We start from the raw sequence: 13,202 nt of genomic DNA on the forward strand, positions 1-13,202 counted from the left end.
CCTATGCAATCAGCAGCCCAGAACTATAATGGTGTTAGTTCTGCTCTGATTGCAGTGGGCCCTGAAGGCCTGAGCAGTTTGCATGTTTTCAGCAGAGTAGTTTTAGGGCTGAGCAAGAACTTAGTCCTGTGTGGCCCAACCTCAGTGACACACGGCAATAGGAAGCAAGGTTGGTGCAAACAAAAAGCCTAGATACTCATTCAGGCCTGGTGTGCAGCGGCACTCTGCTTCCTCGGTGCACCTCTAATGCACCTGCTGCTTTGCAAAGCAAAGAGTGTCACCATTACTAAAACTTGTTTTCTTCTAATTAGTTACTTACATGCTGGAATGTGTCCACTTGCTGCTGCTTCTAGTCTATACCATCACGTTACCAAAGTCGGTGTCTGAGTTCAGGGTTATGAATATTTTTAACTGTGGTACAGCATAGCAGCTGTTTTGCAAAAACATGCTGCAGTTTGCCCTGATACCCAGAAGAGTAGATTTGTATGCTCTAGTGAGATGTTTGTGCTGGACACATCCAGTAGCTGTCCTGGGATGCTAATGGCCAGCAGGAGCTTTGTGAAGGCAGCCTAGCCTCTCTGTGGGTGTGGGCTCACTAGTAGAGTACACTTCAACCAATGGCCTTTTATGTCCTTTCCGTCCATTTCTGTGCTGGGTTCTTCCTTTGAGAAGGGGTATAAAGGGCTGGTTTGTCTTGAGAAGGTTAGTCAAGTAAAAACTTAGGAAGCCCCCTATGTGCTTACATGAGAGCTGCTTTGATTATTGCTATCCTGCTACTGCTTCCCTCCCTGGGCATGACCTCATTGTTTGTGTGGTGTGGTACCAGGGATTTTCCTCTGTAGCAGGCACCTATGGCTCAGACATTTATTCACTGTCTATGAAATTAAGTTCAGTGGAGATTCACTATACATTATTTTTCTTGACATTTTCACCGTTCAGTCTGAGCCTCCTTTCAGATTCTGTTGTGATTAATACCATGTGGCAAATTCTCCTTATGCTGAAGTGTCACCTGGTTCCAGAACACAGGGACAGCAGAAGTTTCGGCACCTCCTGCCATAGCCACAGCCAAGCTTGGCTGCTATACAGAGCCTAGCGGGTATGAGGTTGCAGTCACATACATGATCCCGAGTAATTTGTTTGTATGAGAAGTCTGCATTTGGTTCAGAGCACTACATGTATTTACTGTCCTAGGGTGAAACAGTTACTCTTGCCAAAGTGTCCTTTAGGCTGTCCTTGTCCTTGAGGTCTTGGTTCAAGAATAAAGAGGATGAATGTGCAAGGGCACAGCTGGTGTGGGGTTTGTACTCCTAGGACCTACATAAATGCTGGCCTCAGTGGTGTGCATCTGCAGTCCTGCTGCTGGCAGGTGGAGACAGGCATGACCCAGCCCAGCTGAATCAGTTAGAGGCCTTATCTCAGATATGTAAAGTGGAGGGTGATTGAGGAGACACATGATTTCAACCTCTGGCCCCCATCATACATATATCACATCAAAGCGTGAAAGGATGCTGTTACCTCATACGGGCAGCAGCGATACCTCTGTTCCCCACTCGTATCTGCATCTCACTGCTTTCTGCTTCTGTGACACAGCATGATGGAGGAGAAGCCAGAGGGCACAGGCACCAGGCACTCGTGTGGAGGGTTGGATGTTGGAGATCAGGGTGGGGTGGGATGTTCTAAAGAGTCTTCTAGTAAAGCTCCATGGCAGGAAGTGTACTAGAACAGAAAAGGTAAAATCACATGGTACAACACAAGAACAAAAAAAGGAAAGCCACGTGGAACCAAAAGCTCAACCCCAGGTGAGGTGGCGTGGAACTTGTTGGCTGTAGGAATGTGCACGTCCTTTACGTGGTACACAGGTACACTCAGTTGGAGGTCAGGGCAGGTGTGGTCTCAGGGCTGAGCTAGATACCTGGAGCCCAGGTGGTCAGTGCATGTGTACCTAGGTGATCTCAGGATACTCTGTGGCAATGAAGAGAGATTAGCATTCAGCTTGTAGGAATTGGGGGTATACAGTGAACACTAGCCTCCACACAGCACTAAGTACAAAGGTTTCATCCCAGTGCTGCTTGTCCACTCCAGCGTGAAGTGTGCTTGTGTCTCGCTGAGGATGTCTGAGTGCACTCAGTATTTGGCTGGGCTCTGGCAGTGTTTACTAAGAGTGTGTGCCCTTTGACCCAGGTTCTACTTTAGGAACTGTGTCTAGAAGTCAAAGCAGTAGCTGAGGACAATGGCGTGGGACACAGGATTTGGAACTCAGATTTCTTTCTTGCTGATAATAATCCTAAAGCTGTCACATGGAACAAGCGATGGTGTTGGGAGCAGCCCCAGTGACCAGGTGGGCTATGGCTGCGTCCACACTGGGTTCTTCTCGGGGGCACCTGTACCCTTCTGAGCTGAAGAGACACAGTGCAGAGTTGAGGCCGCCACAGCAATCAGGATTTAAGAAGCAATGCCGAGAGAGGGGAGGCCCAGAAGGAGCCTGGTGACTACAGACTACCTCTTTATTCTGGAGCTCTGAGTCCTTCTAGATCCTCTCCCCAACAATATCTGGGATGGGATTGTGCTGGGGTGGGATTATGTCATGGTCAGCCCAGAGAGGCAGATATGAGTATGGGAAAGGGCTAAAAAGACAGAGAACTCAGGCAAGATTCAGGAAAGCTCTATGTACCCACCCTCTGGAGGTTTTGTAGAGGACACTTTACATCATATAGAGGTTAATCACTGGTCCTAAGTGATTGACTCTGGAGGTCAGAGGTTGGGGTTGGGTTTGAAGTTCCAGGTCTCAATCTTTCTAGGGATCAGCCCTGTTCTGAAGCCATCTCACACTTGATGGACACGCCAAGGTTTTGACTTTTATGTCAGGAACTGGGAACACCCTAAGATTTCCCCCTGAGCACAAAGTCTCGGTGGTCAAGGGGTCCACATTTCTGTTGTTGTCTGTTCTGCAGTATTATTATAACCTGATAAGGGGCAAGAAGGAGCTGGGATTGAAGGCGATTTCTGAACTTCAGTTTCTGAATTGCAGTTGGCCAGCAGTGCTTCCAGAATTTAAAGTCAGTATGTGCTGGTGTGCACCTGCGCAACACCTGTGCAGTCTGCTCTCCACGCTGCGGAAACCAACTCAGCCTCTCATTTAGCTTTCCTTAACTAAAAAGCAAAGGCACCTTGTCTTAAGGTGAGTACAGTGTTAGGTACAATATTGTTTTTTAAATTATCTGGCTTTGTTTGAACTGTGTGTCAGTAGATTAGGGATATCCAAGACAAGTGAAAAGTAATTGTTGTCTGAAAAATAATTTGAATATGGTAGGCTGAGCCTCAATAAAGCTTTTAATACGACCACAGAGAAAACGAGTTCTAAAATGTGAAGTCACCCTCATACAGCTCCAGGAGCTGGCCTCTGGCAGTGCATCCTGGGAGGTGACTGTTTTGGTGATGTCTTCTTTTGAACCTGGAGGTGTCTTGTGTACCCTGTGGCAACTTATCCTGGTACATTAGAGGGTAGTAAAGAGTCATCAACTGTATTGGTTGTAGAAACTTAATGGAAAGTGGCTTTGTATGCTCATACTGACACGTCTTCTCAGCATAGTTCATTTTGGAGGCTGCCAGGTAACCAGGCAAGTGCCATACTCCTGCTGTCCACACTTGAATGCACAGGGAACCTTAAGCGCCACGAGGTCAACAGGTGTCGGAACTACTTATTCATGACCCTGACCAGTGTACATAAGGAAACATAGAGGCCCTGCCCCTTCCTCTTCCCTGCTCGTATGCCTGCACCAGAGAACTAGATGTCTGAAGGGCAGGAGCATCCAAACACAGAAGAGTGCTCTCCTTGTGGTGTTTGTGTCCACTAAGGAATGTAGCTGAGGGACTTGGTCCCACTTTGATCAGACCCACTCTGCAGGGAGCTCTTCTTTGCTGAATGGAGAAATCTAGCATGTTTTCCTAGCCCCACCTTGTGGAGTTCTCCCCTTTGACTTCTTCCGTCCTTGTTGAACTTGCCTTCCTTTCTGCTGAGTCTCGTATGCTGAGCCCTTAACCAAGTAATTGTGCTCTGGTTCAGCTCTCCGTGCTGGGGTCGGCACCTGGTGATTTTATTTTATAGTCATACCCACCACAATTCCAGACATGCACAGTACATCCTTGGTTGTAGAGAGTCCTCTGACCCATCTCAGTATAGTGGAATGGCCCACTGTTCCAGCCATCTACAGCCTATGTAGCTCCTGCTTTGTCTGTCATGGGGCTCCTGTGCCTGCTGAACTTCTACCTCCGTGAGAGTGGCAGTTAGCCTTGTCCTGGGCCTGGAACTCTATGCAGACCCATTGTGACAGGGTGCTTGGCAACAGCACCGAGCACTATCCTTGATGATCATTGTCGCCCAGGCTGTGAAGTTGTAAGTTTTGCTTGGTGCTTGGTGGCTAAGAGTACAGTGGAGTCTCCCAGACTTGTCACTGAGTGAAGTCAGGGACAACTGCAGGCACTTCTCGATGACACTCGAGATAGTAAATGTGGGACTTGAGAGCAGGCTGTGTCCTGTTGTAGGTGATGTCCATCTGACCCCACCTAGCTCCATGTCTGAAGCAGGGTGAGGTACACGTCTCCTCTGGACATGTGAAGAGGTGTACCCCTCAGCCTGACTGACCTTACTAAGATGACAGGGGCATCTGGAAGCATGAGCCCAGAGAGAAGCCAAGCATGGCTCTCTGAGAGACACTGAGCTATGAGCATTTATTGAATATGCTTGCCCTTCGGTGAAACGACCATGCCGTTGCCATCCTCTCTGAATTGTGTGTGGTTGCTGTAATGTGTAAGTCTTTGTATGTTTTCCCTATGTGAGCACCTTCTCCGTCCACCATGTTGTCTTTGCACCTTTCAACTGGGCCTTTGATAGAGCGCTAAGTGTTTTCACTTTGTGAATTTTGTGAAGTCTATTTATCAGCTTTTCTTGTTGTGAATTGTGTTTTCATTTTTAAGTTTATTACTGATAGCCCAACCCTCAGATTTTTCTGGTGTTTTATTCTATTTCATATACTAAAATATGATCTGTTTTCAATCAGGTTTGGGGTTTTTGGAAGGAGGGTGGTATGAAGGGGTGTGTGGGTGTGTACACACAGATGAACATGGAAGCCCGAGGTCAGTGTCCCATAGCATCCTCATTGCTCCTAACCTTATAGTTTAAGAGAAAGAGTCTCTCACTAAAATTTAATAAGCAGACTGATGAGTGAACTCCAGAGAGCTGCCTGTCTGCCTCTTGGGCACTAGGACTGAAGGAGCTTATGTGACCATGCCAGACTTTTACAAGGGTTCTTAGGATCCCAACTCAGGTATTCAGGTTTGCATGGTGCTTTCTTGAGGCACTTTTTATAAAAGTGGTGAGAGGTCTGTTTCAGCCCTCCTACCCCAAAGGTACATGAGGATATGGGGGATTGAGTGGTTAGCGTTTTGAGACAGTCTCACTTTTTAGTGTGGCTTGGAACATGGCTGTCCTCCTGTTGAAGCTCCTCCACTGCTGGAATTACAGCTGTGCATCTCACGAAGATGTGAGAGTTCTGGAATTACAGCTGTGCATCTCACTAAGATGTGAGAGTTCTGAAATTACAGCTGTGCATCTCACGAAGATGTGAGAGTTCTGGAATTACAGCTGTGCATCTCACGAAGATGTGAGAGTTCTGGAATTACAGCTGTGCATCTCACTAAGATGTGAGAGTTCTGGAATTACAGCTGTGCATCTCACGAAGATGTGAGAGTTCTGGAATTACAGCTGTGCATCTCACTAAGATGTGAGAGTTCTGGAATTACAGCTGTGCATCTCACGAAGATGTGAGAGTTCTGGAATTACAGCTGTGCATCTCACGAAGATGTGAGAGTGCTGGAATTACAGCTGTGCATCTCACGAAGATGTGAGAGTTCTGGAATTACAGCTGTGCATCTCACGAAGATGTGAGAGTTCTGGAATTACAGCTGTGCATCTCACGAAGATGTGAGAGTTCTGGAATTACAGCTGTGCATCTCACGAAGATGTGAGAGTTCTGGAATTACAGCTGTGCATCTCACGAAGATGTGAGAGTTCTGGAATTACAGCTGTGCATCTCACGAAGATGTGAGAGTTCTGGAATTACAGCTGTGCATCTCACGAAGATGTGAGAGTTCTGGAATTACAGCTGTGCATCTCACGAAGATGTGAGAGTTCTGGAATTACAGCTGTGCATCTCACGAAGATGTGAGAGTTCTGGAATTACAGCTGTGCATCTCACGAAGATGTGAGAGTTCTGGAATTACAGCTGTGCATCTCACGAAGATGTGAGAGTTCTGGAATTACAGCTGTGCATCTCACGAAGATGTGAGAGTTCTGGAATTACAGCTGTGCATCTCACGAAGATGTGAGAGTTCTGGAATTACAGCTGTGCATCTCACGAAGATGTGAGAGTTCTGGAATTACAGCTGTGCATCTCACGAAGAGGTGAGAGTTCTGGAATTACAGCTGTGCATCTCACGAAGATGTGAGAGTGCTGGAATTACAGCTGTGCATCTCACGAAGATGTGAGAGTTCTGGAATTACAGCTGTGCCTCTCACGAAGATGTGAGAGTGCTGGAATTACAGCTGTGCATCTCACGAAGATGTGAGAGTTCTGGAATTACAGCTGTGCATCTCACGAAGATGTGAGAGTTCTGGAATTACAGCTGTGCATCTCACGAAGATGTGAGAGTTCTTGCTTCTGTCGTTTTTGTTGAAGATGCCCTTTTCTCCCTTGACCTCATGTGCAGTTCTCAAGGTCAAGTGGGTACGTGACTGTAGAGCTGTTTCCTAGTTCTGTCTGTTTCTATTAACTTGAGGATGCAGCCCCTTTCTCTCAGTCTTGCTGCTCGGTTGTTGAAAGCTGTGGAGTTTGCTGCATCCCTGTTGTCACACGGGGGAGGGTCTCTCCTCCTCTCTTATGAAGTTTCCTTACTGGTGGCTGTGATGTTTTGAATGTATGTGTATATTGACTAATATGAACACGTAGTTTCTTCTTCTTGACCTGCTTCTACATGGGAGAGTGTAGTAATAAGGGCGGCGGGGCTGCGTCCCTGGCACCCCAGCCACCTGCCCGGCTAGCTTATGCCCGAAATAACAACACACAAACTGTATTCATTTAATCACTGCTTGGCCCTTCTGCCCTAGCCCTTACTGGCTAATTCTGATATCCCGATCAACCCATCTCTAATAATCGGTGAGCACCGGTCTTACCGGGAAGATTCTAGCCTAGTCCATCCTGGGTCGAGCTTCATGGCGTGTGTCTGCCTGGGAGCTGGGAGTATGTCTCCCTGAGGCGTCTGCTCCCGAGAGCAGAACGGTGGAGTCTCTGAGCTCACTTCCTCTTCCTCCCAGCATTTTGTTCTGTTTACTCCTCCCACCTATCCTCTAACCAATAAAATGGGCCAGGGCAGTGCCTTTATTAGCCAATGACCTTCCTCCATCAGGAGAGTTAACCTTCTTTGCTTTTTTTAAAAAAAGTAATTTCTACACTTATTTCTTAGAGGGAAGTTGTGTGGGCTTATGGGATGTGCCACAGAGCAAGTATAGAAGTCACAAGAGAACTTCGAGGAGTGGTTCTTTCCTTTTACCATGCTGGTCTTGGGGTCAGCGAGCTCGGCAGCAAGGACCTTCACCCAGAGCATGTCCCTGGCCCACTGATTGGTGCTCTTGGAGTGGAGCTGTGTTTACAGGTTTGTGTGTGTTGGCAGGCACTCCAGCCACAAGTCTGTGACACATTTCCACATGCCCTGTGTGATGTGTTTGACTAAGTGGGTCAAGTAGTGTTCTCTCCTCTCCCTTCCTTTGTTGAGCCTGAAGGGAGCTGGTGCCACACCTTTGAATGTCTGGATGTTTCAGTGATATCAACTGACCCTGGGGTGACCCTCTGCCCTGATACAAGGAATCTTGTCAGGTTTTTGGTTTGTTTTTTTTTTTTTAAGTTTTTATTTTTATTTTTTCCAGTCTTGCTGAAGACCTCATTCTAAAAACCAGTTATTTGCACTTGGGAAGTAGAGAGGCAAGTGGATCAGAAGTTCAAAATCTTCTTAAGGCAGCCTAGACAAATGATCCTCTGTCTCAAAAACAAAACAAACAACAGTTATTCAATTTATTGACTTGTGGTTGTTTCCTGCTGTTCAGCTCCATGGTTTCAGTTCTTTCTCATCTTCCTTTTGCTTGCTTGCTTTCTTACAACTTTTTCCAACAGTTGGATGCTGTCCAGCAGACTCCTTCAGAGCAGGGTCTTCTGTAGTGCCTTCACCTGCTCTGTCCTGTGTGTACTTCAGTCTCCATGTCCTCCCACGAGAGAGACCCGTGGTGGGCTCTGTTCCCTTTGCCTAAGGTAGTCTTGACTTAGCTCCATTCCCGGTAGTTTTCTATTCCAGTATAAGGACCCAGGCTAATAGTTCTGTTTCAATCCCTTGACAGAATCTGTTTCCTCCTGGTCTCTGAATTTGACAGACAAGCTCTCCTGTTAGCTGTCTTTTTCCCTATAAGAATAGGTAAGGCATCTTTACTTACCACTTCCAAGACACACACACACAAAAAAAAAAAAAAAAAAAAACTTTAATTGTCCACTATGTCTGCTGGTGTGGACTTTGAGAGTCTGTGGAGTAAAGGATTCACTCAGGCTTTTCCCAGAAAGTTTTATGTCTTTTGCTAGGTTAGGGACATTTTCAGCCATTCCTGCTTGGGTTCATCTCTACCTCTCTTGGGAGTCTGAACTCCCTCTTCCCTGAAGTCTCAAAGCTGCGTGGTGTCACACCTGATGGAGATGTGTAATCAACTCCTGAGATGGCTAAGGCCCGACCTATGCTATGATCACGCAATGATCATCAGCTGCTTGCATATGCGTGAACTATGGGCAGTGCCCACCTGGCAGTTCAGGGTTGGCAGCCCATGCCTACTTAAGGGCTGGGAGAGGTTTGCCCGGGGAGAGAGGAAAAAAGGAGAGAGGTCAGCAGAGAGGGAGGGGAAGAGAGGAAGAGAGAGAGAGAGTGACTAAAGGTTCTGGAATAAACTGCAGTGAGAAAAGCTCTGGTGGTCGCGACATTCCTTGCGGGACGAGGGTGGCCGTGACAGCTGCGTTCATCTTTTCCTCTCCAGTTGCATTTGCTCTTGTGCAGACAAGGCGATTTCTGTGAGTTTGCTGATAGCCTCACCTTTCGGCCTGCTGCCAAGCCCATCCTGTGTGTGTGTTTTCATCGTGCTCTCATCTCTTAGACATCCCTCACCGCTTTTCATCTTCTATTCTTTGCCAAGGGTTTCTTTTTTTCTTTTTTCATCTCTTTCAGATATATTTGTAATTGTCGGTTAAAGTCTTTTTGTTGTGGATGCTTTAAAGTCTTTGAAAGATAAAAGGTCACTTTGGAGTTGACAGCCCTGTTAATTGTCCTTCCCACCAGTTGGAGGTCTTCCTGGTTCTTGCACAAAAAATAATTCATATTGAAGCATCATCACTTTCCCATCACGTTAAGGATTTGGGTCTGGTTTATCCTCTGTCTTACCTGACAGACGATATGGGAGTCGGGGACGGCTGTTAGTGTTCCTAGAAAATGATACCAAGTCTCCTCTCTCCTGTGCTTCTGCCGCTCAGCATGGACTGTAGGCTTCCTGTCTCCTGTCTGCATTAAGGCAGCACAAGCAATACGGGGTCTTTGCCTTGTTTGGCTAGAGTAGAAAAGTTATTGTCTAAAGATTGATTTATCAACTCATTTTCAAAAGAACATTAAGTTATTGTTAATACACGTTTTATTTTAAACACAAAGTTGCTTCCGATTGAGAATGAATATAAGAGGAGTGCTCTTCTTAGGACTTTGTCACACTTTTTCTCCTGGTGGCTTCTGGGAGTAACTGGCCTCTTGCCCTGGCTGTGAGCTGGGCATGACTTTGGCAGTGTTGTCCTCGGAAGATCCACACTCGGCTTTAGTAGAGAGGTCTTTCCTTACACTTCAAACTTGGTAGAAACATTAGACACCCTTAAAGAGAAGGAAGCATAGTAGACTTAATTTTATAAATTAAATAAAAGGGAAACTCACAAGAGCTTTGGAGCTGCGGGTGTTGGGAGCAAACAGTGGCTATGAATGTGGTCAGCCAGGTATCTGGGCTTCTGTTGCTGCCCCTGAAACGGAAGCATGGTCAGGGAAGTAGATGCTCTCTTCAAGTGCTTGTTACTCAGCATTGGACAGCAGCAACTTGTGACAGCAGGTGGCGCCCTGATGTTAACAGTTCTCCAGCAAGCCTCAAGTGTCTGGGTCTTCGGATCTCCAAGTGTTTACAAAGTGTTTACAAGTGAACAGCTCCCTGTAGGCCTAGGATATTTAGAATTCCTTAGATGTTGGCTTCAGTTGGCTTTGGAACTTCTGTGCAGGCCTAGATGCCATGATTTTCTAGCTCCTGACAGCACCTAGTATTAGCAGTGTCCAAGCCTGGGGTGGCTTAGACTCTAAAGGCTAAGCAGCACTATGGAAGGCTTCAGCACCAAGGTCCATGATTTTCTTCTAGTCCTTCAGTCTTCTGTTCGTCAACCTCGGTCTCCCCTTGGTTTTATCCCAGCTGTTCTGAGCTCTTCAGTTACCAACCCTGCTGCTTTGGCGTCTCTGTGTGCCGACTGGCCGGCTCTCACTGCCACTCTGCTGCCTCTAACCTGATTGTGACTCTGCTGCTTTCCTCATCTTGCCACTTAGCCCACTCTACTAAAAGTAAGCAGATAAAGATTGAAGAGAAGCCTAATGCAGAACTAGGTAGGAGAGCACTGCCCACCCAGCTCAGCAAGTGAGCCAATCAGCCTGTCCTATAGAGTTGGAGGATGGAGTTTTCACAGTACTCATAGCATTGCCCTTTGATGCCAGTCAAAGGCAAGTCTCAGGTAGGCCCCCAGGGAAATGGTGTCCCTTAGTCTAGGTGGAAATTGTTTTAGGATCTTCTGGAGCTTGACAAGGCTTGGTGTATGATAGCAAAAACTCTAGTACAGGAGTTTGAAACAGCCCTGAGGCAGGCAGCTTTCCAGCAGTGTCCATGGGGGTTCAAGAATGGCCAGTGCAGCATAAAGATAGTTCAGCTGTCTAAGGCAGCCAGGACAACAGGAAAGTTCATTTGCCTCATCTCCAAATTCTTTGCTTATATATAAGAAAATAACATCAGAAGGGGTGTTTACTGTAGCAAATTTACTAATAGTAGTGTTTCATTGTTGATTTAAGAGTCACCTCCTCTGTCTCAGAAAGGCAGTATTGAGCCTTTGCCACATAAAAATCCAGAAACAGATATTGGAGGGCAACCCGAAAACCAGAAAGCAAAGCAACCAAGTCACTAGAGAAGTCTTACTCTAGGCTGGGTGACTGCAGTCAAATATTCTCTCTTCTTCCCATTTTATTTCCCCTCTAGTGCTGGGGTTACAGGTGTGAGGCACCACCACCTGGATTTGTTTCTGCATTGATCTTGTGTAGCCCAGGGTGGCCTTCCACTCACAGAGACCTGTCTGCCTCTGTCTCCCAAACCCTGGTGTGTGCCACTGTGCCTGACCTCTAGTGGCTTAGCTTTGCCCTTCTGATCTTTAGGCAAGCTTTATTTATTAAAACATAAATAAAATAGGTATGAACATGTGTAGCGAGCTGCGTGGTGTCACACCTGATGGAGATATATAATCAACTCCTGAGAGGGCTAAGGCCTGACCTATGCTATGATCACGCAATGATTATCAGCTGCCTGCATATGCGTGAACTATAGGCAGTGCCCACCTGGCAGTTCAGGGTTGGCAGCCCATGCCTACTTAAGGGCTGGGAGAGGTTTGCCCGAGGAGAGAGGAAAGAGAGGGAGAGAGAGAAAGTGAATAAAGTCCTGGAATAAACTGCAGTGAGAAGAGCTTTGGTGTGTCGCGCGTCTTCCTTGCGGGACGAGGGTGTACGTGACAAACATGGGGTCTTCGGAAAAGCAGAGATTGCACTTTTAAAGGTATCGAGATAGAAAATATTTTTCTCTCATTAGATAATATTTAGTTAGCCTAATATAGTTGCTTTTTAATTTGTGACTTTGAGTTAATGCTCCATTATTCTTTTTCCTTACATTTAATCTCTATGTATGTGTGCATACGTCCATGCATGTATTTGTGTAGGTTTGCATATGCTATGACATCCTTGTGGAGGTAAGAGGACTTGAGGAGTCAGCTGTCTTTCCACCTTGTGGGTCCTGGGCATCGAATCAAGTGGTCAGGCTTGGCTGCTATACCTTTATCAGCTGTGCCATCTCGCCGGGTCCCACATTTTCTTCATGGTAGTGGGGTCTTACCACCCTATCTGTAGTGTCTGACGGCCAGCCTGGGGAAGGAGCTGTTCTAGAGACAGCTGTCTTACTCTCTAGCACAGGCTGGCCTCAGGCGCACAGTAGTTTTCCTGCTTCAGCCTTCCAAGTCCTAGAGTGTGTATATGAGCGCTGTGCCTTAAATTTTGACATGAACTTAAACATGCATAAAGTGTATTCAGTGAGGTCCCGCACACCTAGGTGCACATTACACACAGACACTGTTTGAGCATAGCTGCAGTTTTTGCCATTAAGAATACCAGCTTCATGTTGACATGTTGGGGGTCACAAGTAGGAATGAATATCCCAGCGGGGCCTCCAATTGGATGTTCAGCAACTACAGTGTCTTTGAAGCTTGAACTTGGTCCTTGTAGCTGATTGGTTACTACGGTACTTAATGAAGCTGTGCACAAGTAATCTAATGTTTCTTCCCTGGCCTTTGTAAGCAGATAATTCCACTCCGTTGATAGCCATCTCTTCATTCACTGATCCTGTTTGGGTTCTGTTTTGTGCTCTGAAGAGCATGTCAACGTCACTTTTGTTTTTCTCTTTGTCTTTATTTCTTTTGACTATGACTATTCAAGGGTAAATGACATTTTCTGATGATTTCTAGCAAACCATTTGTCTTTAATAAAGTTTTGTGCTCAGGTCAAGTCAGGTGGACAGGGTGGATTCTCTGTAAAGCAGGTGAGTGTGAGCCTCCACAGGGCCACAACATGGCTGAAGAAGAGCTGCTGGGTTTGCTAAACAAGCAGAGATAGCAGGTGGGCACAGTGGTCAGAACACCCTTTCTTTCCCTCCAAATGTTGTCCGTGTGTGTCACCTCGTTCAAGAGTCAGGGGTCTGCTGCAGAGCTGGCAAGGTGCTATGGAACTGCTTTCCTCATGCGGGA

The 13,202-nt window shown here is 46.6% G+C and overlaps 1 protein-coding gene across 5 annotated transcripts in view; it reads left to right on the forward strand.

The window, feature by feature from the left end:
• Window positions 1–13,202, forward strand: part of Ctdp1 (CTD phosphatase subunit 1) — a 59,664-nt gene that overhangs the window by 24,630 nt on the left and 21,832 nt on the right. The window lies entirely within an intron of this gene.

Source organism: Microtus oregoni, unplaced genomic scaffold (genome assembly GCF_018167655.1).
Source record: "Microtus oregoni isolate MIOR12 unplaced genomic scaffold, Mior012 000065F_ref0000479, whole genome shotgun sequence".
NCBI classification, from domain to species: domain Eukaryota; kingdom Metazoa; phylum Chordata; class Mammalia; order Rodentia; family Cricetidae; genus Microtus; species Microtus oregoni.